Source organism: Arvicanthis niloticus, chromosome 2 (assembly GCF_011762505.2).
Source record: "Arvicanthis niloticus isolate mArvNil1 chromosome 2, mArvNil1.pat.X, whole genome shotgun sequence".
Lineage (NCBI taxonomy): Eukaryota > Metazoa > Chordata > Mammalia > Rodentia > Muridae > Arvicanthis > Arvicanthis niloticus.
Window position 1 is genome coordinate 41,620,146 of NC_047659.1, and position 26,072 is coordinate 41,646,217.

The 26,072-nt window shown below is 38.6% G+C and overlaps 1 protein-coding gene and 1 non-coding gene across 2 annotated transcripts in view; one reads left to right on the plus strand and one right to left on the minus strand.

Moving 5' to 3' along the window:
• Positions 1 to 14,683: 14,683 nt before the first annotated feature.
• On the minus strand, positions 14,684 to 14,811 carry LOC117704801 (small nucleolar RNA SNORA17). Its single transcript, XR_004606327.1, has one exon. It is a non-coding gene; the product is annotated as a small nucleolar RNA SNORA17 (small nucleolar RNA).
• A 6,286-nt stretch (positions 14,812 to 21,097) lies between these two features.
• The window catches only part of Csrnp3 (cysteine and serine rich nuclear protein 3), a 181,307-nt gene continuing 176,332 nt past the window's right edge, over positions 21,098 to 26,072 (plus strand). The window contains exon 1 of the mRNA XM_034494532.2: positions 21,098 to 21,178. The gene's annotated coding sequence lies outside the window, so the exon portion shown is untranslated. The remainder of the gene's footprint in view (positions 21,179 to 26,072) is intronic.

The window sequence follows — 26,072 nt, forward strand, 5'->3', positions numbered from 1 at the left end:
CCAGTTACTATCAAGGAGAAATATTTTAAATAGTCAATCCATTTTGCAGGATTGGGTGATATGACTGATTTTGGAGCAATTAAATAAACTTCAGAAAATATGTTGTGCATGTAAACTGGATAGTCATTTCAATCCCATGTAAATTTAGAATGCTCTTATTCACTGAGCTATATGGGTGACTACCGACAAGCAACTTGATTTCTTGAGTAGAAATTAGGTAAACAATGTCTGTCTCACAAAGTTACTCCTAGATGAAAAGAGATTAGTTACATAATATCAAGAATACCACCCTCCCTCCTCTCACATAATGATCTGCTGACTGCTCTCCAAGGAGTATGGGTTATACATCGCTATAAACCTACTCAGGTTTTCACATGTGTCTCGTCATTCCTGTGTCATGGTAGAGTTTAGAGTTTATTGTGATCACTGGGCTTTTCATCAATTAGTAACTTACACTATGATATTATACTTGCTAAGGCTTATGACAAACAGGAAGTTAATGTCATAAATATTCAACATGGCGAAGAACACACCCTGTCTCCCTAACAAGTTTCCATTTTGGCAAATAGAAAACTATCCCTGTGCAAAATCAATAAATCAGAGTAGACACTGGCCAAGTGGGCTTGGCAACAGGAAACAAATTCTGTGCAATAAAACCCCACGGGTGTTAGGGTAGAGAGATGGCAATGTATTTTAAAGAACATTATAAATTGGTTCAACTTTTCTGTCTTGCTATATGTGACAAAAAATATATATAATGTCTTCCCCCTTCTTATCTAGTGATTCACTTTGGACAATAGTCTACTCAAAAATAACCTAAAAGCAAATAAGTGGTTTAGATTAAGCATCTGCACAAAGCCACTTATGAAAGGGAAAATGTGGAAACAACTGAAAATCGCAGCAAGAAATGTTCAATGAAGCTAGTGATTGATACCCAGGAATACTAGCTGCCTTGTTAAGTGGTATGGATTTTTGTCAACACAGAGCCACATATACAGCACATGAAAGAGCGTGCATCATGCAGACACACCAGAATGATATACGTAGGAACTCGCAGAGAATGTGATTCCACTCACAAGACGTGCACAGGTTCAAACCAGACAAATCCTAGCACAGGAAAGGGAAGTGGATACAAAGTGCCAGCCCCAGAGAAGCAGAAGTGGTTACAAAGTACTAGCCCCAATCACATAGCTGTTTGTGATAGCTGCTAGCAAAGAAAAAAAATCTGTTTCCTCCATCAGAGTGCCACTGGATATTTCAATACTCTAGGGCAGATTGCATATTCAGGAATATTGAGAAACACGAAATGGGCTCCTTCCTTTTTAAAGTACTTTCTGTTATGCTTTAGTATTTTTTGTTTCTTATTTTGTTGTTGTCGTTTGTAATTTGCGGTTATTTTTTTAGAAACAGAGAGAAGTTTGGTAGGTAGGGAAGCGGAGAAGATCTCGGAAGGGTTTGGGAAGGAGAAAAAATATAATCAAATCTATTGTAAATATTTTAATAAAAATAATAACAAAATGTAAGATTTACTTTATTATTTTTCATATTAATGCATATGACAACAATAACCTTACTTAAACTCATTTTGAACTTTTGCATAGAATTTTACATTGAGCTTATTGAGTAGAATTTAAAAACTATGATAGTCAACCAAATATTTGATATATAAAAGTTGCTGATTGGTAAAATTTCAATATTCAACTACTTGTGTTCATTGACAATTCTTAACTTCCTAGAAATTGAAATAAGCTGAAAGGAAGAAACTATGTTTTGTCTTGATTAATTGACATGAAGCAGTTTTATATAATTATATCGGGATAATTTTAAATTGTCTCTGTCTCTTTGTCTCTGCTTCTGTCTCTCTCTCTCTCTCTCTCTCTCTCTCTCTCTGTGTGTGTGTGTGTGTGTGTGTGTGTGTTTGTGTCTGTGTGTGTCTGTGTGTGAATGTGTGTGTCTGTTAGGAACTGAACCCAGTACCTTGTGAATTGAGAATCTGTGCTCTGTCACTAAGCTCCTCTGCCTGACCTGGAACACTGTTTTCTGCAGATGGCACAGAGCTAGGCAATGGTGATGCGATGATGAATATTCTTCAAGCTGCTCCTGTGGCTCCAATACACACTAAACTGTTTTCTTACATTTCTGTGAAAGAGTGACAGAACCATGAGCTTTCTTTCACTGCCTTGCGTGATCAGAGTCTACTCTTAAATGTGGCTACCACAGGCTCCTAAAACATGGCGTTTATAGGACAAAATGCTGCAGAACGCTCCTAAAGTGTACTAAAGAACCGGTGTTCATTTTATTATTTATTATTCCATCAAATATTCATTTTAAAATTTCTGAAATTTACTTGAAATTGTAAACTGCAAGCCATCATTGTACTGAATGTGTGCCTGGAAGCAAACATATATAATATAGAACACTTTTCTGAAATGGCTCTGCAAAGTGGATATTAGTGTTAATCTCACTGTAGTAAAGAAAAGACTAAGATGTAGAAAGATTATATGACTGAGCCAGGACTAGAATCAAGGATCTGCAGCTGGATCACGATTTTTGAATTATTATTATTATTATTATTATTATTATTATTATTATTATTACTGTTTTCAAAATGGGATTTGTTTCTGTAGCCCTGGATGTCCTGTAACTGGCTCTCTAGACCAGGCTGGCCTCAAACTTATACCCTCACTACATAGTTTAGGTTTTGTTTTTTTTTTTTGTTTTTGGTTTTTTTTTTTGTTTTGTTTTGTTTTGTTTTTTTTTTTAATACTAAATAGTGAAGGTAGAATGAAGAACATATTCAAAGTTTCAGGAGTTCCTGAGGTAGAATTATAGTTAGAAAAACTTTAAATTCTTGCAAATATCAAAAGGAAAACTAATAGTAAGTGTTCTCTAAAGTGGAAATACTGAATATTACAATAAGTCAAAAAATGGGCTAAGCTATAATACAATTAGTGTTACTATAAATTAGCAACTTATAAACAAAGAAAATTTATCTCCCACAGTACTATAGGCCAAGAAGGTCAAGATCAAGGGCTCAAACAGATTGTGTCCCCTGAAAAAAACACAAAACCCAGCATGTGATTTGGGATGGATCCTGAGCATAAACAAACCTTAAGCTGATGAAGCTAAAGGAGAAGACATTGGTGGCTAAAGAGCATTTACAGATCGAAAGCTCCAAAGCAAGGGCCCACATAGTAGGAGAAAAACAATATAAGCCTTCTTGAAAGAAATAGAAGCAGGTGCTGTCCCTGAATCTTTTGCCTGCCTGGGGATCCCATTTCCCTTACTGGGCTGCCTTGTCTGGCTTCGGTGGGAGAGGATGCACCTACTCTGGCAGAGACTTGATGCGCCAAAGAAGGGGAATTCCCAGGGGAAGCCTCCATCTTCTCAGAGGAGAAGGGGGAGGGAAAACTGTAGGAGGGGGGGCAGGGGAGGGGCAGCAATCAGGATGTAAAGTGAATAAACTAATTAATGAAAAAAGAAAGGAAGGAAGGAAGGAAGGGGAAACTCTTCAGACCAGCCAATGTCTGGTCGGAGATTACGTGTCTAAGCAGAATTTACCAAGGTTTTGATAGCAGTAAGAAACATATGTGGATACGTGGAAATGAGAAAATGTCACATAATTACGAATATATAAGCCTAGAATTTCAGCAAACACACTGAGTCATAGGGAGGCGGCAGGACAGGCATGCAGCTTTTGATTCTGCCAGGTGGAAGAACCCATCAGAGTTGAGGGCTCAGTGAAAATGAGTTTCATTCTCACAGGTAAATCACACGACCCACAACAGCCAACAGAAGAAAACAGTCTATCATACCCCTGAACTGTTTCTTGAGAATGTTAGGTTATGTTCCTTTCATGAGAGATATTACATAAAAAAATATCATGATTAATATTCTTTCAAAGAAAGGCACATAGAGACCAACCACTTAAAATTTCTATTTTTATAGAAATCTGTAATCAGGGAAAAAAAACACACACACACAAAAAGAGAGATGATTAATATGTATGTACAACGATTTGGCTCCTGATAAGCAATATGATAACATCAGGTCTACTCAGTACATTAGTGCAACTTGGCAAGATTTGTGACTTGTCTTAGCATCTTCCCCAGGAAGTGAAGTTTGGCTAAGGCACCACCATCTTAGGAAAGGCCAGATCTGCATATTATTAACATTTGTGTTGGTGGGTTCCCAGAAATGGGTGTAGTCTAACTGAAAAATGAATGCTATAATGGAAAAACTGTACTTATTCTCAGAGTGTGAAACCATCTGAGGAAAGCAGAAAAAAAAAATTAGACATTTCTTCAGCACAAATGGCTGGTGTCAAAACTAGCTGCAGGCATGCTCTGCTCGGCAGCGGCACACGCATGGCGAACACGGAATGATCTAGCTATGAATGTTTGTTTCTCACGTCAAAACTCGAAGTGGAGGATGGAACAAATCATACTGGCTCCTGGAAATGAAATGGGCTTTCCTCTAGAGCTTTATTCTGCAGCCTGGAAGGAAAGAGAATAAGTCAAAATACAGTGGTATTTTCATTTTTTAAGGAAGGAAGGAAGGAAGGAAGGAAGGAAGGAAGGAAGGAAGGAAAAAAGAGAGAAAGGATGGAAGAAAGAGAAAGGAGAGAAGAGAAGGAGGGAAGGAAAGAAGCAAGGAAGGAAGGAAGGAAGGAACCTGTTGTGGACAGGTGAGAGGCTCAGAGGGTATTGAAAGGCATTTGCTTCTTACATTTGGCGACTTGAGTTCAATTCCCAGAGCTCATATAAAAAAATGGAAGGAGAGAATCAGCTCCACAGAGTTGTCTTTTCACTTTGATTTGTATGCTGTGGTAGCACACACACACACACACACACACACACTAATAGTAATAATACATTTTTTTCCTTCCCTTCTCCCTCTCACTCTGGCCCCACTTACTCTGGCCCAAATTTTTTTTTTTTTTTTTTTTTTTTGATGTTGTTTATTTATTATATGTAAGTACACTGTATCTCTCTTCAGACACCCCATAAGAGGGCATAAGATCTCATTACGGATGGTTGTGAGCCACCATGTGGTTGCTGGGATTTGAACTCATGACCTCCAGAACAGCAGTCAGTAGTCTTAACCTCTGAGTCATCTCTCCAGCCCCAATAATACATTTTTTAAAGAAGTGTTTTTCTCTGCTAAGAATGAAATGTTAGTTTTGGATCATTCGGTGTCACAGTTATCTTAGCTGTTCTTCTTTGGGCTACCATTTTGGGAAACCCAGAATTGGCCTGAGACTAGTTGATTTACTCTATGTAAAAACTTGTTTCTCGAGCTCGGTGATGTGGAAAATGTATGAAAGGTGTACCTTAGCAGGAAGAGGAAAACAGACTTTTTAATCCAGTTCATTTTTAAATCAAAAATTTCGATTCAAGACTTTTACTTGGAGTAGAGCATAGATTAAAATATTAATGAGAAAATATAAAACACATTGTCAGTGTTTCAACATTAGGTAGGTTTGTCCTATCAGGTCCCTTGGTGGAATTGCAGGGAACATTTTAAGGACTGTATCTAGAAGTGAGGTTCTCCCACAGTGCCTCACCCATCATGACCTGAATTATTTGGGAATCTTAAGGAAAACACTAAAAGTTTAAGTACAGACGCATGTCTTCTGTAGAAGCTGTTTGGGCCAGATGACTAAATCAAAATGTGACAGTACCAATATGCCAGACTGTAATCCCCAGCAGGTAAAATCCAGGAGTTTACTCACTAAAACATTAAGCTTTAGCCTGTTGGTAGCCTTTACTAGACGACAATAGACTTTCTAACCTACATATGACTCTCATTTTATAAAGTGCCTTTTGTTTATAGATATTTTCAAGATATTTAAGTTAGGTTTTAAGTCTCCAGCTGTTCACAAAATATCTCATGTGGACAAACCTGCTATCTATGTACAAAAAAAAAAGAAAGAAATAGTCTGAGGATTTTGCAAGTCAAATAAAAGCAACCCAACTGTGCTTTGGGATGAAGGTGATGGCCATTAGCAAAAGTCTCCACATGGAACACAAGCAGAAAGAAGGAATGGAAATGTCTCCCTTTCACAACATGTATTCGAGCCAAGCCTTATGGTATAGGTCTGTAATCCCAATTACTAAGGGGCTAAATCAGGAGGCTCTGTTGTTGTTGGACTACTGAACAAGCTTAACTCAAGCCTAGGCAACTTACTGATGCTGCCTTACATTTTATTCATTTATTAAATAATAAATGAATGTGCTGAAGAGATAGATCAATGGTAGAATATCTGCCTAGCACGAGCAAGTCTCTATTTCATCTGGCAGCACTGGAATAAACAAACATACAAACAAATGCTTTTATTTCTCTGTGTTTAAATACCTACTCATGCAGTTGTTTTCTTGTGCTTTGTGGTGGTTTGAATGAGAAGGACTCCATAGGCTCCTTTAATGCTTGGTCCCCAGTTAGTGGAACTGTTTGGAAAAGATTAGGAGGCGTGGCCTTGCTAGAGGAGGCGTGGAACTGGAGGTGTGCTTTGAGGCTTCAAAAGTCAACATCAGGCCCAGTGTCTCTCTGCCTCCAGCCAGTGCACCAAGGTGTAAAGCCCTCAGCTACTGCCCCAGTGCACACGTCCCATGATAACAATGCCTCCCTGCTTCCCCATTGTGATAATAATGGACCATCTTCTAAAACTGTAAGCATACCTCTAATACAATGGTTTCTTTTAGTCGAGTTGCTTTGGTCATAGTGTCTCTTTACAACAATAGAACAGTAACTCAAATAGGCTCCTAGATAAATACATAACTTCTGGAAGTCTAGAGGTTAGAGACACAGGGAAGTTCTGTTTAGCATCACCTTTTATAATCAGACCTAAAATACCAAAGGGGAAGAAATCACATAAAATTACAATATTTACATTAAGAAGAATAAAGAAGAGAAAATGTAAGATGTCAAATGGCATATGAAAGATAAAATAATCCACATTGTTTTCAACAGAGTAAAGAACACACTTGCAGAGATTTAATAAACATGTATTATATACTATGTTAGGAAGTTTTAGGATGTACTTCATAACTCCTTGTGGAAAAATATATATTTTCTTGGGTGCTTCAGAAACTAAATTTAAATCATATGCTGCAAGACAAGAGACAGGGTAAAGAGACTTTAGTACCTCTAGTATTTGGAGGAAAATATGTCCAAATGAACTAGTCAACTTTTATCAATGTATTCTTTAGGAAGAATCTGTTTTCACAAATTTTCAACTGTTCCCTTCTATGTGTAGAGTCAGATGAATTTGTGTTCTAACACTGACATTTTCTTTAAAGTGACAGTAATGGTAAGTTCTTGGTAAAGACACTTCATTTCAAATAAACTATTACCAATAGTGAAGGTAGCTAGCTACCTTCTAGTTGAAAACCTAGTCTTCAATACAAGAAAACAACTAGTAATAAGTGCAAAATCCTGCAACAAGAATTTTGGCATTGAGAAATAAATGCAGTTTCATTATTACTTTGTATAAAACACAGTGTAAATGTCTTATAATATGAGCATTTTAAAGGGAAAAGAAAAATAATATTTAAATAGTATATTGCCCTATGTATTTTGTTAGTTCCATTTTACAGTTATGTTTCATATTTACTTTTTAAAAATGTGTGTGTATGTATGTGTGCACGCGCACACATGAGCTGTTTTTACAGGTGTTTGTGAGGTCAGAAGAGGGTATTAGATCTATTACTGAAGTTACAGGCATTTTTAAAGTTGCCTGTCCTAGGTGCTAAGAAACAAATTCTACTCCTTTGGAAGTGCAGCAAGTACCCCTAATCACTGAGCCATCTCTACAGCCCTTGTGTCTATTCTTTTAAGATCAAAAAGTTTGAAAGAAACCTCTAGCTCTAGATAGATCTCAGCACTAGGGAGGTAGAGCCAGACAGAGCTCTGTATATTTGAGACCAGCTTGGTATACATAACAACTTCTAGACTGGCAAGACCAGCCATAATGAAAAATTATGAAAAACAAAACAACACAAAAATGAGCATAAAAAGAAAAAGGAAAATAGAAGATATTGCATGCATGTAGCAGATCAATGGAAAATGGGAAGATGGCCCAACATACATGTAAATAGAGGCTCAGAGGTAAGAAGAGAATGAGAGAGCATTTAAACACAGTTGCTGAGCTGTTTCCAATGCGCGCATGTGCACACACACACAATGTGTCAGAATTGGGTGACGACTGTAGTCAAAAATAATAATCACAGATACAGCAAACTTCCAAACAACAAAACTAGACACACCAACGAGACTGTTTAAAATGAAAATGCTGTTAATCTCAAAGACCCAGAAGGCATGCAGACAACATAAACACAAGAGCAACAGAAAGACATACACTACATGGTTCCTGAAAAGTTAAGAGCCAACTCAGATCCATTAGGAGACCTCATTAGAAAGAGGCTTTCAAGCAGCAATGCGAAGCCATGCACTAATACAAAAGGAGAAGACAGAGACATAATTACCAACTATGCGGGTGCTTCTGGGTCAGAATGTGTTATTTAAGATGATAATGTCCTGTCCTACAGCCTGCAGTGAAAATTCATGACAATGGCAAGCAGTTCTAGTATTTTAGGGATTATGTATAAAAGAGTTAATAAATATTAGACTCTCAATAAGTGTAACCTGTAGAATAATCATTGTTTAATGAGTACAAATATGTAAACAAAAATAACTAGAAAATGAGATAATGAGAAAGACTTGACTAATCCAGAAGAACACAAGGACGGGAAGAAAAGAAACAAAAAATGGGCCAATTTAAACTCAGATGCTAGATATAAACTCATTATTTGTTTTGTTTGTTTGGTTGGTTGGTTTTTGTTGTTGTTGTTTGTTTTGTTTTTGGTTTTGTTTCTGTTTTGACACAGGGTCTCTCTGTATAACCTTGGCTGTCCTGGAACTCTCTTTGTAGACCAGGCTGGCCTCTAACTCATAGAAATCAGCTAATTGTATGTCTCCCTAGAGCTTGTATAATAAATCATTATTTTGCTATTATATAATAATGGCGTGGGGGTTTCCTGTGGCCTTAAGATATGTTTTTACTGTCTCCACTAAATAATAAATGACCTTATATTTTTGTCTTCCCTATTATTTTCCAAGATCATATCTTTATCATAAGTTTTCAAATGTACGGACATATTTTATTCCTCTTAAAGAAGTGCACATCCTTAGCTCTCAAGAACTTTGCATGATTTTAGAAACAATACAAAAATAAGTCACAACACCAAGGGGTCTTTAGAGCTAACCCGATATACTTCTTCACAGATCAATTGCAATTTTGACTTACATGAGAAAAGTATTACAGAGCATCCTATGTAATTTACAATCTAGAGTTGATTTTTACTTTGTTGCTTTAAATCTTTTCACAAATACAAATGATCAGAAAACAGATGACAATGATTAGTTGAGAATGGTGGCACAAACCTGTGATCCCAGCATACAGCAAGTAGAGACAGCAGGATCAAGAATTCAAGATTTTTGCCTATGTAGTGATGAGTTTAAGCCTGATCTGGTCCAGAAGAGATCATGCCTCAAAAAGAAAGAGATGCAGTAACAATAGCAATAAAAATAATAATCACCACAGACTATCTACTTTGAAAAGATGAGAACATGAAAGTGCCATTCTTTCCAAGCCGGGAGGATGGGAAGATGGCACTGTAGATAAAAACATTTGGCTCACAAGTGTGAGGACTGAGTAGATGCTATCCCAGCCTCTACACCATTAGGTGGGTTTAGCTGACCTCTTGTAATAGGTAGTGAACCACGCCAGATAGCTAAATTTCATTGGGAACGACGGGTAAACGTCACACTATCGTGTAGTCATGGAGATACATTTTCATGTTCTGTTTATTATTTAGCAAGTAGAACTCTTGTACTTGTAAGGTAGAGTCATAGATATCATTCATCTCCTTCCTGATTGATTAGGAAAAAATCAAGCTCATTTAAAGACTCCATTTATGAGGCAGCACTCTTAATTATCTTGCTTGTTTTCTATTTTCCTTGCAGAAAAAAAAATTCACATTTGAAGAATATAATTTTAGAAATTCTTAAAAGAAATGTGTTTGACTTTATTTTTTTCTTTGATATATATATACAGTCCTGAAGGGTTACAATTATTACAAATTTATGATCAACCTGGGTTTGTAACAATTATTTATGTACAGAAAAAGCAATAGTGCTTGCCCACAGCTGTCTGGAAGAAATTTCTCTGTTGGGCTTACAGCTGAGAGATGCTGAGGTAAAAATGACCGCTGGTCTTTATTCCCAGCTCTGGATGACTACAAGAGAATGGGATATATATCCCTCTAGAACCATGGTAAAGATTTACACAAATTGTTCCTTTCTTTCTGATTGCTGCTACTTTCGTCGGTGTTACATACTGTCATTAAATTCTCCACCCTCGCCATTACAGCTTCCATTACCACCCACATGGCGCTGCGGCTTTATCCATGGGTGGCAGATGTTATCACCGTATGTCATGCGATCAATTTTCCATTCAAGGGTAATGCAATGTTTGGGGGAAAGCCAACTCACACTTTAGTAAAGGCTGTCTCTGTAGTCTTCACCAGCCGTAAATGCAAGCATCCTTTCAACTTCTTGGCAGAGCTATTTAACCAAAAAATCAGCAGGGACCTTAGAGGCGGTTTGCATGCTTCCTTCCATGTTAGCTGGGCACTCTTTCACGCTGTCACCTGCCAAATTGCTTCCTATTAAGAAGGCTGGCATTATTTTGTCTTTTATTTTTTTTAACTTTTATTCATCTCAGACTATTCTGGCTGAAAATCATGAAAGATGCGACATGGTGGAAAGCATTGGTCTCAGATCTGGTCCTCAAGGCTCCTCGCTACTAGCTCATTCTATGACCTGCATCTCAGGCCGTTGTTTCCAGAGGCGGCACTCAAGCCTCACAACCTCACAATTTTTATTGTGAATGATTACAGAGATCAGTAGGGGCTATTTAACATGCATGGTTTCATGGTTTCATGGTTTCAATTCTGTCTCTGTCTCTGTCTCTGTCTCTGTCTCTGTCTCTGTCTCTCTCTCTCTCTCCTCCTCCTCCTCCTCCTCCTCCTCCTCCTCCTCCTCCTCCTCCTCCTCCTCCTCCTCCTCCTCCTCCTTCTCCTCCTCCTCCTTCTCCTCCTCTTCCTCTTTCCTCATTTCTGCATGGCTGGCTCAATGCTGTCCTTACGACAGATTTGTAACTTTCCATATTAATAAACATATATTATTTGTTATTCAATGTGTTATATTTTGCATATTTAAACATTAAATGCAATTCTTCCAAGATTTCTGTAAGTTGATGATAAACCTTAAATCACTTTGAAACTAATCCAGTCTAAACTACGGTGCTCCCTGCTTCCTGGGCCCACGTTGGGGAAATGCAATGTAGGATATTTGGGAGGGAGAAAGGAGAGGAAGCTACTTGCTCTTATTGTTCCTGCAATTATCTTTCCATCAGGGATGCTAATTGCCTGAAATTTGACAATTGACTGCCTACACTATCTGTTTGTGCTAATAAAGAACTAATATTACATTTTCCCAATTTTTATCTTATCAAGAAATCCAAATTTCATGGTCAAATATATTTTAAACTCTCTAATTCCAGTGATCACCTAACCTGATTTTAGTCAGATATATTGTAGTTATTCAACATTCAATAACCAATGATTATTGTGGTACTTGAATGGAGACAATCTGAATGAACTTTATGTATGTATGTGTGAATGTATGTATGTATGAATGTATGTATGAATGTATGAATGTATGTATGAATGTATGTATGTATGTATGTATGAATGTATGTATGTATGTATGAATGTATGTATGAATGTATGTATGTATGTATATACATATGTATGTATTTATGATGATGATGATGGTGGTGGTGTGTTTGTGTACGTTTGCTATATTATGTGTGACAGTCAAAGGACAACTTTCAGGAATCAGTAATATTCTTCTATCAGCTGAGTGTAGTCCTGAAGTTTTATGTAAAATAAATATAAACTTCTATGTAAAATTCTCATGTAATATCATTCCAAAAGAGAGAGGAGTAGGAAGATTTCTTTAGCAACTTGCAGTAATATATTTAGAAGACAGTTTAAAGTGGTACCTACCTTTTATGATGTCTAAGACTGATGCTTGGACACCATAACATTTTAAAGTTTAATTTAGGTTCTCATAGGATGAACTCAAATTCACAATCTTCTTGCCTCAACCTCTCAAATGTTGTAACTACAGACATTCATGACTACATCTGAAAATTGATGATTTTGGAAAACTAACAACCTGTCTTAGTTACTTTTCCTGTTGCTGTGATAAAATCCCCCCAGATTAACTTCAGGGAAAAAGGATTTATTTCCGCTCACAATAGGAGGATACAGTCTATCACCACAGGGAAGTCAACATGAGCTTGTGTTCATCCCAAAGATGGAAGGAGAAAGACTACCAACCCAAATCATCATGGCCAAAGCAAGCAATCAATCAAAGCAAGTGTTTTTATTTGTGTAAACAGGTTGACTCTTCCTAAGATGGGGTTTGAGAAGTCATCCTGGAGATGAGGAAGACAAGGCTTTTATAGCTAGGAATAGAGAGTTTCCAAGCAGAGTGGGCAAAATAGATAGTGTTACAGGAACAGAAGAAACAATCTAGTCCTAATGACCTCTTAAAACAAAGACATGGTTGCAAGGTGGGTATAACAAGACAATCATAGTCATAGCAAAGAAGTCACAGGTGGTCGTATAACATTTAAACACCAAGGTAGAATTACAAAATAACTCGTTGAAACAAAGACACGATTGCCATTCCTGGAACAGGCAGTATAGAACCATTTGTATTTAAAGTTACAGGTTGCCTAGCCCAATTCTTGAGAAACAGGTTTAATCATAAACAGGAATGAACCTATTTGTCTTTACAATAGGATTTTTTTTTCATAAAAGATGTATTTATTTACTTTATGTATATAAGTGCTCTCTCTGTGTAGATGGGTGCCTGGGAGCCAGAAGAGAGTATGGGATACCATTACAGATGGTGGTGAGGCACCATGTCATTGCTGGGAATTGAATTCAGGACCTCTGGAAGAACAGCCAGTGCTCTTAACTGCTGAGCCATTTCTCCAGCCCCCAAAATAGGATTTAAAAACAAAAAAAAAAAAAAACAAAAACTTTTTTTATTGGTTCTTTGTGACTTTCACATCATGCACCCTAATCCCCTCCTAGGAAGCTCTGGTGTGCCACAGTATGTCCCATAATTTAGGCTCTTGTCTTCAGACATTCACTGCAATGAGTTATTGGTTTGGTGCAAGGCCTCTGGCTTCTGCTACTCTATCAATCCTGGATCCTCACTGGGACTCCTCTTGCATATCCTGTTGTTGCCCTGTGTCACAGAGATCCTATAGTTTTGGATCTGTAGGACCAACCCCTTCATGTACTTCAAGTTGTTCATTTGTGGGGTAGATGTTGGGGTGAGCCAATTCAAAGCCCTGGATCTGGGCCTGAAAAGTATATGAGCTGGTCAGCTGGCTCTCTAACTCTCATGCTCTTAGGGCTGGCTCAGCAGCAACCCCTGCTTCCAAAGGTCAGTTTACCCTGATGCCCAGTTAAGGTGCAGGGCCTGCTATCCTGAGTGTTACAGTCAGTGAGAGACAGGATGAGTTTTCCCACATTCATGATTCCAGGGAAAGCTCTTCTGCCTGCCATAGATGAAAAGAGAGTGGGGAGAAGAGTGTCTTGTTTGATCATGCTACCTTTCTGCTAACAAGAGGCAGGGCTGGCTCTCCCATACTCACACCCTCAAGGCAGTGTCACCCACAACTCCATCATCCACAGACAGCTAAACTGTGCTGCTCAGGTAAGGTGTAGGGTCTGCTCTCCTAAATGTTGCAACACGTGAGGGGCAGGACCAGCTCTCCTGCTCTGATGACCTTAGGGCTAAGTCTTCTGCCTTCCACAGGCAGTGGGGGGGAAGGAAAGAGGAGGATATCTCTTTTTTCCACACCACCACTCAAGGCAAGTAGTAGGACCAGGTCACCCACTCTTGTATCCTCAGGAGCCAGATCACTCGCAACTTCCACAACTGCAGTTGGCTAGGAGTGGGGCCAGCTCTCTTACTCTCATGACCCCAGGGCCAGCTCTCCTATGATGGCCAGGTAAGTGGTGGGACACAGCTCTCAGACATCAACATGTCCCTAGCTAGGCAGTTGCCCAGACTAGGGATATCCTGGACTTTGGTGGTAACAGACACCTGCTGCTTCAGGACCATTGATCCAATGTGGCTTCCAGTGGAAGCATAGGCCATGATTCCACCATTGTCCCAGGTGGCATCTCTGGCCACTCAAATCAGGCCATTCCTTACTACCCTCGAGTCTTCAGTACTGCCTCTCTTCATTGTGCCCACATCCTCCTGTTTGTCTTTGTCTTCCATTTATCCACCACTTACTTGTTCCTCATAGAGGCAACAGGGGTCTCTGAGTGTCTGAGGTTGTCTCAGGTGTGCTCTGCTCTGCTCATGCATTAAGGCACCAGGCAAGGGTCACCTCAGGCATGCTCTTTCCTTGCCCACCCTAGGTGACTGCACAGCACCTGAATGATGGTTATTTCAAGCTTGTTCCTTGTCCAGGCCTAATGGTTCTGGTCTGGAAATCATCTCAGGCTCTCTTTTTTCAGGAAATGTTATGCTACTGATCATTCAGACATTCATAGGTCAGAATATTGAGAGTAGGCATAGCCTCTTTCCTCTGCCATCTACTGATGTACATGTGATACAACATAGACCTGCCATGCTTCTACAGGCATTTATTTTTAAGATTGTTTTTAAGCCTTGGATGAAGGCAGACTGATTCTTCACTTAAAGCAGCAGCTCACACTGTGTCCACAATCAGGAAGAAGGGAATGATGAATGCTTATGTTCAGCTCACTGTCTCCAATTTATACAGTCTAGAATCTCAGCCAAGGAACCGAGGCCACCCACAATGGGCAGGTCTTGCCAGTTTAACAAATTTAATCAAGACAATCTCGTAGATATGTTAATAGGTATGTTAAGAGGTCGGTCTCCAATGCCTCATCTCTCAAGTCAATATCTGAGATTAATCATCGCTCGATCTTATTTGTGTTCATTTTGGATTCCAGTTATCACTACTGTCTATGCTCTCCCTTTTGATACACAATAAGCTGGGATTTACCTCCAGGGCAGCAAACACAACTGCTGAGATCCATCTCTATTTAAGATGTAACACTACCCACAGGCTATTCAACATACTAATTTGTTTGTTATTGTTTAAATATAATTTGCCTTCAATGAAATGTAAACTTGAAATCAGTGAGTTGGCAATACTACTATAGTATTTTAGTACATAGAACATTGTCGTCATACAAAAATGCCCAGGTAGTTTTGAATTCATACTTTTAGAAGAACATGGTAGTTTTTCATAGGCTACTAAGAAGTAGATTCTTATGAATTTATATCAGTACCTATGAAGTTCTATGAAATGTTTATGACTGTTATAGTTTTCGCACAGGGCCATGGATCTCGTAGGACTCCTGGGAAGTTACAGCAATATGTGAGGTGTCTTGGTCGGTTTGATCAAATTTGATCCTTGGCTTCTTCAAATGTAGCTACTGAATCAAGTCTTGTGTGTTGGTTAGGCTGAGAGCCTTTGTCAGCTTTTGTTTTGGTACTTCCAGGAATCTTAGTTTCAAAGGCCTCTCTCCCCAAACCTCCTCTTTCCATTCACTCAGCAGATTTCAATAGTACATTTGAATTGTTACAATATAAGATCATGTTCAGTCAGCTAGATAGAAGGAACTTGTATTACATCATTTGGTCTAAGCTATACCATGTCTTCTTCCTGGGTACTCCTTATATAGTGTAGAGACCCTGAGCACTGCAGTTCAGTTTAGGAAGCTAATCAGTTAATTCATGTAATCTAGTAATTACATGAATCTAGATGCATTTCCCATGACAAGTGGCCTGATTGTGGATTTTCTCAAATGTTGGCAATTCTTTTACTTTTTCATTATTTCTACGTTCCATTGTTTAAACCATGGCTACTTAACCATCACAGGTTCTGTATGTTCTGTCAAGAGAGATTTTTTTTTTAAATCACTCAGACATATTTCAGATTAGTTTACCTGGCTTCTGGCAAACTAGGCAATGTGCAGGCAGACCCTCATGGTCATCTCAAATTCCAACTGTCACTGCTCCTCAGGAAGCCAGCTCCCACTGGCAATGCAACTCCATCATTCTGTTCAGTCAGCTCCTCTTAGCATTGTCAAACTGCTGTTCTAAAGAGACTCATGGCAGCAGAGCCAGATCTCTGTAAACTGAAGAGTCAGTCTGGTGCTAGATGCTGTTGGCCTCAGTATATAGGAAGCATGCAACTTATTTCCTTTTATTTTCTGCCATTCATTTTTACAGCTACTGCAGTCAATAGTATTCAAGCCGCTCACAGCCAGGTACTGCTCACCATCAGTTGGCAAGGAAATAAAGGTCAAATTCAATGGTTGACAACAATACTTCTCTACTTAAAGGAGCATGTGACTCACTGGAGCATCTTCTTAAACTGTAGTTTACTGTGACCCTGGTTAATACCTAAGACTACATTAGAACTGGCTTCCAGAGGCTTTCCAAAGCAATGTCAAGGTCCAATATAAGGTATAGCCTTCATTTAGAAAAGTTGACTCACATGGATTTTCATCTCCTTAAACTGATTCAACTCGGGTACTCTGTCACAGGATGGAAAGTTCACTAAAACATTCTATTGGGTGTCAGGGGAATCTCATAAGTGTTTTAAAGGTCATTTCCTTCATTATTAGTGATGCTGAACAGTTTTCCAAATATTGTTGGTCATTTTTACATCTTCTTACAAGAAATGTCTATTCCAGCCTTTGCAAATTTGTTTTAGTAGGTAGATTTTCCACTACCATTTGATACTTTTACATATTAACCCTTTAGGAGCCTAGTCTGCTTTCAGTGCTGTAATCATTTCTTACATGCTGACAATTCCCAAATGAGATCTATACCCCAGACCTGCCAATGAATCAACTGCAAAGTAACTTGATAGGTTATCTCTCTGCTGATGAAATGAGATAATTCAAGCCAGATTAGACTATATTAAATGTTGCTTTATTGGGAAGCTGCTCTTGGGCAAGTTCACTGGCCTCAAGGACTGAGGCCAGGGGAGTCATCTCCATGGTAAAAAAGAGGGGGCAAGGGGAGGGAGGAAGGGAGGAAAGGAGAGAGAGAGATAGAGAGACAGAGCCTGAGACGTGTAGATGGAGAGGCAGAGTGACAGAGAGACTGAGCAAAATGTCTGGATTATATAAGAAAGAGCCTCTTGGGGAAGGGCAGCCCAGCCCCTGGGCTGGAAAGTTCAGGGTTGCCAGCAGGGTATGCCAGGTAGGAACTGAAGGATGCTGGGAGAACCTGGAGGCCTGGTCTGTTTTGATATGCAAAATATGCACCTCAGTCCTTTGTCCAGGGTCTGAAATCAAACCAAACCATAACAATAAGAGAGTTTACATCTAGGGCATGTTTATCTGTGACTTCCTGTTTATAATAGGTCACATTAAAGTCACCCAGGAAACTAGCCTTAAGTGGTGAGTCACAACCTCTTCAAATGCAGATTTAGTCTGGTGAAGGCCCTGGGAGCTCCCCGGTTTGAAAACTTGCCCAATGATTTTGATTCTGGTGTCCCAGCCACCACTTTAGGAAAGGCTGCCTAGCCAAAAACTTTCTCTAGTTTTCCCCCAGCAACCAGACCATAGTGTTTGTGAAAATATGTTCCTCTCTAGAGAATTAAAGCTTAAAAGTAAAGGGGACTTTAACTCCCCCCCTTGTAAACATTAGTGATTACAGGAAATTTATTGGTGGTCAAAAGAAGAGAATCTCTGGGTTGAGCCTCGGTGGAGAACAAACATTCCAATTGGACAGTTCAACACATACCCAGCCCCTAAGGTGGATTCTTCTTAAGCCAAGCTAAAGAGATAGGTGGAGTAATTACGTTTTTTTTTTTCCTTTCTTGAGTTCTCAACCCCTAGTGCCATCTCTCACAGAGGCTCAGCCCTGTAGCCTTGAATGTCAGCCCACTTCTGTGAATTGCTTAGGAAAGGCACCATACTTTCTTCTCCTCCATCTCTTTTCTAAACATGCTTTTGCTAAACATGGGCTTTCCTAACACTTTAGGCTTCACCCTCCCTGAAGTAAGCCATCCTCCCTCACCATGTGCTACTAGCTGCTGGCCACATAGCTGACCTCTGTGCTTGCTTAGCTCAAACAGTATGGCTTTCCCTCTTTTCTCCTCCACTCTCCGTTCTGAGCAGCTGCTGAGAGTTACAGCTCTCCTGGCTTGGGTTATTTTTTTTGTTTCTTTCTTTTAAACTCTAATAAAATTGACTTAAGAACTGCAAGGGGGCGTGTCCCAATTTCTCTGGTATCATCTATGGACCTCAAAAATATCCCTCAAAGTTTCAGTAAACATAACCTCTAGAAAAATCTCACAAATCTGTTTCAAATAATCATATAACCAAAGTAAAAATCGGTCCATTTTTTCCATACCTAAGGCTTGCACAGCCTGATAGATGCTGTTCAACACTTATTAATGAAAACACTAGCTCTCACTTCACAGGAATACGTCAGATGGTATATTTTAGAGGCAAATATGAATGCCCATGACCTAGCAAGATGGATTCATGTTCAGCCAAATACGATGGTCTAATGCATAGCAAATTTACAAGCTTTTTTTAAAAAATAGAAATAGAACAAAGAAGACTATAAAGTAATATACTTTTCAAATACATCAGTGGATACAGCGAGTGGGTGAGTTACAGCAAAGTGGGGGGAAAATCAGTGATTCTCAACTATCTTAATGCTGTAAACCTCATGATGTCGTGACCCCCAACCATAAATAATTTTATTGCTCCTTCACGACTGCAGGTTTGCCTCCATTTTGAATTGTAACGTAAATATCTGGTATGCAGAATATCTGATGTACGATCTGCGTGGGGGTCTGGACACACAGGTTGAGAACCATTGTTTCGGCTGCCATGCAGGTATCAGCAGTGTTGGCCCTTTGGTTGGTGGAAACAAGAGGTCTGCTAACCCAGTCCAAAAGATTTACCCGATGTTTACAGAAGATGCCAGGTTATGCATAAAGGAGGGGCAGAAAATGATATTTAAGGGGCTAAAGATGCCCTGAGATAACATGGCTCTGAACTTGCAGCATTCCAACCATTCTGCATTGCTGATGTTCTAATTGGTCAGTTTAGCCTTTGCAGACATAGCTTCTTTACATGAAATCTATTCATACATGGGTACACTGACCTAATATCCAGCCCCAGGGCAATTCTATGTAAAGTCTCTTCCATGTTAAGTCACCAGCTACTTCCTTTTGTTCTCTGTACCATTATCCCTAGACTAGCCAACTTGTGTCCTCAGGCCTCCTCACATAAAGAGGACTCCTTTTCTTCCCCTTGATTTTATTCCCACAAAGGCATTGAACTAAGAAACTGCAGAACAAGGCCCATAGATATCTCTATACCTCCATGTCGGACACTGGGTGAGAGAAAACCCGTCAGCTTGAGGGGTGGGAATGCAGCTCAGTGGTCAAGAGTTTGCGGCTCTTGTACAGGATTATAGCTCCCAGCAACCACCTCAGGCAGCTCACAACATACAAGTCCAACTCTAGTAGATTCCACCTAGAGCCCCCCCCCCCCCCACACACAAATAAAAATGCATCACCAAACAAAACACAACCACTAATGCATGTCTTCTCAAGGAAGCTCTCTTAGACTGTCTCATCAAATGACTATAATCATCAGCGAGTTTTACATTTTATATTAATTGTGTGTGTGCGTGTGTGTGTGTGTGTGTGTGTTCCCATGCTTCGGTGCAGAGGTCAGAATCCAACTTTCTAGAAGTAGTCATTGTCTCTTTCTATCACGTGGAACCCAGGGATTGAACTCAGGTTGCCAGGTTTGGGGGCAAGAACATTTGCCCACTGAACTCTTTCCCTGATCCAATTAGTACCATTTTAAATACAAAGAATACCGGTTTGTTTTATTGGGTCCTGTTGTTGTTTGTTCATTTAATTAGCTTTCTTGGCTATTTGTGATATCACTGGCCTTTAATCCCAACACATAGGAGGCAGAGGCAGATTCAGAGACAGAGGCAGGCAGGTCCCTGTAAGTTTGGTGCATTTAGTGAGTTCCAGGCTAGCCACGGCTGCTTAGTGAGACCTCATTTAAAGCAATTTTCCCTCTTGAAGCTGCACATGAATTTGCTTTGCTGTCTTAAATAAATCTAATCTGATGTTTTCCTCAATTGTTCTTTTATTCATGTTATGCCTTTCAGTTCAGAAGTGAAATGATTTTGCCCAGGGTTATTAGAGCAAAATTAGAGTCCAATTAGTCACTTTGAGACTTTGCAACCAAGTGGCTGATTCCTCTTTAATCTTTAACAAGCTCCAGTGTTCACAAATTAATGCCGGTATCTAAGGAATCTGAAGTTGTACAAACCACACAACTCTAAAATATTTGAATATTCTTCTACTCTGTTTGAAAAAATGTGTATTCTGCTCATCTGGCCCCAGAACTATGATTAGAAACACTGCCAAGCAGAGGTTGTCATGTCAGTAAGAGATGTCATGTTTGATTCATTTCGATTGGATCCCTTCGAAAGGCAATATTGATGGTTAGTCTCTTTCTCTGTCTATAATTCAAAACGTACAACAAGGATGTGCATTTTTTCCACTGAAGGAAAAAAAATCAGTGGGGTGAGGGGAAATAAGAAATTTACCTAGGCTTTCCTCGGTGTTTACTTTGATTTACGGTGGGCAAGACATAGATTAACCCCGATTTCCTACATCCAAAAGAAGACTTTTGACTCCAGCTGGCTGTTGTTTGAAATATATTTTTTTCTCTGTTCGTCTCTCCATATTTCTTTCCTTTTTTTCCACTGCCTTCCTCTCTCTGCTGCAGGGATTTGTCCTCTAAAAGCTCTGGGTGGGAGGGAGCAAGGACTGGGAGCAGGCAGGCAGCAAGAGCTGGAGGACGCCAGGATCTGGCTTTTGTTATTGGTTGGCTGCGGCCTGATGGATGGTCGAGGGCGGAGTGAGCTCCTCTCAGTGTGTTCTGCCGGAGCCCAAGTACAGAGACCATATTTACAGGTAAGAGAAAAAAAAATACGAAAAGAAATTTTCTTTTCTTTTCGGTTTTTCTTTTCTTCTTCCTTTCTTCCTTTTTTTTTGTTTTTGTTTTTGTTTTTTGTTCTTTTTCTTAAAGGGAAATGTTCGGTTCTAGTAGAAGCATCTCAGGAGTGTGGGAATCCTGAAGGCGCTTCCCGAAACTGGTCCCTCGCTTGACACAGGGAAGCCTTGATGAGCAGCTCCTTGTGTTTGCAAAACCCTTTTCCGATTTAAATACAAAAACCGCACAAAAACACGAGGGACATGTCTTTTCCTGGTTAGCCATCTAAGCAAACGTCACTGAGCACAACGGACGGATAAAATCGTGTGTCTTTGTGTGTGTGTGTGTGTGTGTGTGTGTGTGTTTTATCAAGCTTGTGTTCATGAAAACCAAAGGAGGCATGAGAAAAGCTTGATAGATTCCACAGGTCCTGAGAAAATGGAGCCTTCTCTGAATATATTGGATTCAGTGTGGGGTCTTTATATTTACCACCCAGCAAGGAGCTTATTATTATTATTATTTTTAAGTTTATGGCTTCTTTTAGCCTAGACTTTGAATGAACGGTCTATTTGCATGTAAGCCTTCTCCTCTCTATGCACCTCATGCCCTGAGTTGCTGCAGCGTTTGTCAGCAAATGTGAAGCTTACGTGTGGTGATGAAATAAAGATCCATGATAGCTGTCAACATGCACGGGACGGTGTCCCCTTTAAAAGCACAGAAGTCTAATTGGGAAAGATGAGACTTTGCTGAGAAAAGTAGTGTCTGACCGACAAGTTTCATTTATGCATCAGATACGTCAAGGTTAAGAAATTCCACGACACATTGCTAGCAAAAGCCTCATGGCAGTTGTGTGTTAGTACGCCTAAAGTTTTGACTTTGCTAGTTGTTTTTAATGCCTGACATTATGTTTTATTTTATTTTATGAAAACCAGGAAGGTTTTTTTTTTTTTTTTTAGCAGCAAGGGCTAAATGACATATTTATAGTAATAAAGATGGTAAAATGATTTTATTCCACATTAGCTTCTCTGTTGATTATATTTTATAAGATCATTTAATCCTGAGAGGAACTCATTACCTTTGAGGTCTTAAAAAATAGTACAGTCGTGGACACACTGGCCTTTAATTAATACCTGTTGACTGGGGTAAAGCAAAATCATAATAGTGATATAAATATTTTGATGCCTTTGAATGAATTGAAACTTACCAAGAACGACTATAATTTCTAAAAAAAAATTGGTCTTATCTTTGCTTTGATTTGAAAGATGGGTGGTAAAAATCTATGAATAAGGTACAAATCTAACAAATTCTTAAATTAATGGTAATGAAATACTGTTGGATAGCGGGTAAAGATTATTCAAGTTAATGAATACCTCCTTTGAACTTCCTAAATATACTTAATATCTTTCAACACTTAGATGTTAGGCTGATCTCTCCTTTGGTTTGTTTTGAACCATTTCTGGTTTTCAAAAATCATGACATAATGCTAAAATTTCGCTGTGTTTTAAATTGTTGATATTTTTCTTTAAAACTAATTTTGGTTTTTTTCAAACAAAACGATGATTGCAATTAATTCGAGTTTCCCACCCCCATGGAACCTAAGGAGGTATGCAAATCTAAATAAATATTCAGCTGCTGGAATGTGACAGAGACAATAAATCAATGCACTGACTTTTTTTTTAAGGAATTATAAATTCTGAACAAAGCTACCTCTAGGAATGAAGAGGGATTGATGAAAATTAGAGAGCAGAGTTCCACATGGTTTTAAATTATTCTGTTGCCTTGGAAACCAGCTGCTGCAGATGCATTTTGCTTTCTTTAGCTAAAAATATCATCCTTTTAATAATCACTAAGGGAAAGGCTCTGAATAAAAGCAGAGTGTATTGTTGTTGCTTCTTATAATTTCCTTAATGGCTCACATATTTTGGATGGAAAGTAGATAAATCCTTTCTCCATCAGCATTTACTATCAGACAGTGGCAGATGTCTGCAAGGCTTACGGAAAAAAGGAGACAACTCTGGCAGCTTCTACTGTAGTCTGCGTGGGTGGGGGGAGTGTGTGTGTGTGTGTGTGTGTGTGCGCATGTCTGTGTCTGTGTCTGTGTTGTACTGGAGGCAAAAGCGAGGAAAAGGCATGAAAGATGACACAGGCAAATGAGAATCTTCCAAAGCTCTTCAGTCAGAGATGACAAGGCTATTTGTTTTCTTCTGGTGCAGCCAGTTTTCAGATGTAAATACAGGTTTGTAGTTGGTTTTCAGATGTAAATATAGGTTTGTTTGGTCTTCCTCTGCAGAGTGTTTGATTTCACTTTTTTTCTCCCCAGGCTGCAGAAGTTAGCAATGTACTGAGTAAGTGGAAAATTGAAAAAAAATATTTTTAATGTATTGTTAAACTAAAAACATAAAAATAAATTAAAAATCTGGAAATGCATGCTCAGGCCGTGAGTAGTGAGAAATTAAATTGGATTTGGACACAATGGAATAAGGACAATTTTAACTCAAGAACCAGACCACATTTTACTAATTCAGTCATTAACTTACCTTGATAATCTATCTAATGAATAAAAGACTACCTATTCTAGCATGCTAAAGAAATTATTTTAATATTAAAGTAATTATTTTAAATTTAATACATTTTTATATGTGCACAAATATATTTGAAGTGTGTTTTCTTTGTTTGAAGTAAAGCGTTTGTTTTATATGGCTTTTCTTTATAAGAAAAAAAAACCACCACAATTATCATCCTATTTTGCTCTAGGCAATTTCTGGAATTAAAATATTTTCATTATGTGTGCTTTGAAGACAGCTCTGTCATCCTGAGCATTCCTTTCTCGTTCCCTAAGAAGGAAAATCATCATAATGCTTGAGTTTTGCTTATTGTGTGATGCAAATGAGGCTCTCACTTCTGTTATCTCCTTACTGCTTGCTTAACTATCATTGGTATGAAATACTTTATTTTCATAATAGTAATCTTAGCCAGTTAGACTTAGGGTGAGCAGTGTAGCACAGAGCTACATGCTTAGACCACGTGCTAAAATATTTAATATCTAACCCGTACATTATGTGCAGCGAAATTCAATGAGAGCATCACTGCGTTGCTTTTCTGGGGGCCCAAGGATAGTATTTAGTTTTTCTCAAATAATGTGAATAGATGTTTTCAGCATAAATGCTGATGACACTGAAAAGCATACTAACAAGATAGAAGGACCAAGAGCTGGTCATGTGACCCATGCAAACGACCTCATTATCAAGCACAAAGTATACCTCAAGTTCCTGAAGACTGTGTACCAAATACACGTGTTTGCAGAGTTGAATAATGTAAAAATACAGTTTATTACTTACATCTATAAAGTTTTACAGATCTTTATTTTCCAAAAATGGCTTGCTACTTTTGTAGATGCTTTTGTACAGGCCTCTCAAGTCTCATAAAATACACTAAGGAAAATTAATATTTAATAGCTTCCTCCATAACATAGGTAGGCAACTTTATGTCTCTAATGGAAATATGCTAGTTTAGTAAATGAACCCCCATTTCTGGAAATGAAGCGCTGGGATTTACAAGAAAGTGTAATAACATCAGGGTAAGAAAGCTTGAGGCAGATTTTGCCAGTTTCATACATGTTATATATGTAAAGTGATCCAGGCAAATAAAAACTCACATTAACATCCACTACTTGGTGCCATAACTCAAAAACATTATCGATTAGATGATATTTTTGCTTTCGTCTATATTAGTACCTGCTATTTAGTGTAGGAGTTACATATGAAGAAAAAGGGATTCAATACAAAGCAATTACCGCTCTTTAGTTATACTTTCAGGCATCAAGGAGCAGGGTGTGAGATTTGCTATCAAGCCAGTGATAGCATTTGGAAAATCCACAAGTCTCAGTCAGTGGGTAGGACATTATATTTCTCAGTTGTTTAGATTTCAACAATGGGCTAAATAGTTTGACTTAAGAGTTGTTGAATGTACAGATTGTGAAGACATAGACTCCGTGTAAGATTTCAAACATTTTATTCAAGGTATGATTACTCTGATGGGTATCTTCAATGTATATCAGCGTGGATATCCTTGCTAGAAGAGGAACTTTATGAACATTAATATCATTGTTTAAAATTCAGATAAAATGGGATAGGGGAGATGGCTTGGCGGTTAAAATGTTTCCTATGTAAGCAAGAGGCCTGAAGTTTGGACATCCAGAACCCATGCAAATATCTGGTGGGCACAGCATTACCTCAGTCCCTGAAGTTCCAGTCTGGGAAGGCCAAAACAGGGGTCCCAGCAGGTTATAGACTCTAGATTGATCTGCAACTTCTAAGTTTGACTGAGAGATACTGCCTCAAAGCATAAAAGAAAGAGTGATAAAGGAAAAGTCCCAATATCAACACCAGGCTTCCAACACCCAGGCACATACATATACATGTATGCATATCTTCACAATGGGTGACCACACATGTGAACATGCATTTACATGTCTGCATAGTGTACTTATATGCACATGAAAAAAGGGAGATAGTAACCTTGTCATATATTTCTCAACAGCTTTTAAGAGCATTCCAGTTTAACACAATAGTTCAAAATAGTCAAGAAATGTGGTGCACATAACACATTTCTGTGAGCCTTTTCCTGATTCATTTTTACATAAATTAAAAATGAAATTCACTTAAAAGAAAAACAACAAATGCTTTTCGGCAAAATTTTGTATTTTAATCAATATTCAGCACAAAACTTTTAAAAAATATTAATATTTTTTCTGTAATGTATATTTTAGGCTCCATTTTCTAAGAGCATGGGACTTGCGCATAGAGATATCTTCTTAAAGTGTTCCTTATGTTTCATTTGTAGAGAAACTAAGGCACAGAGAGTTATTCTTGAGGC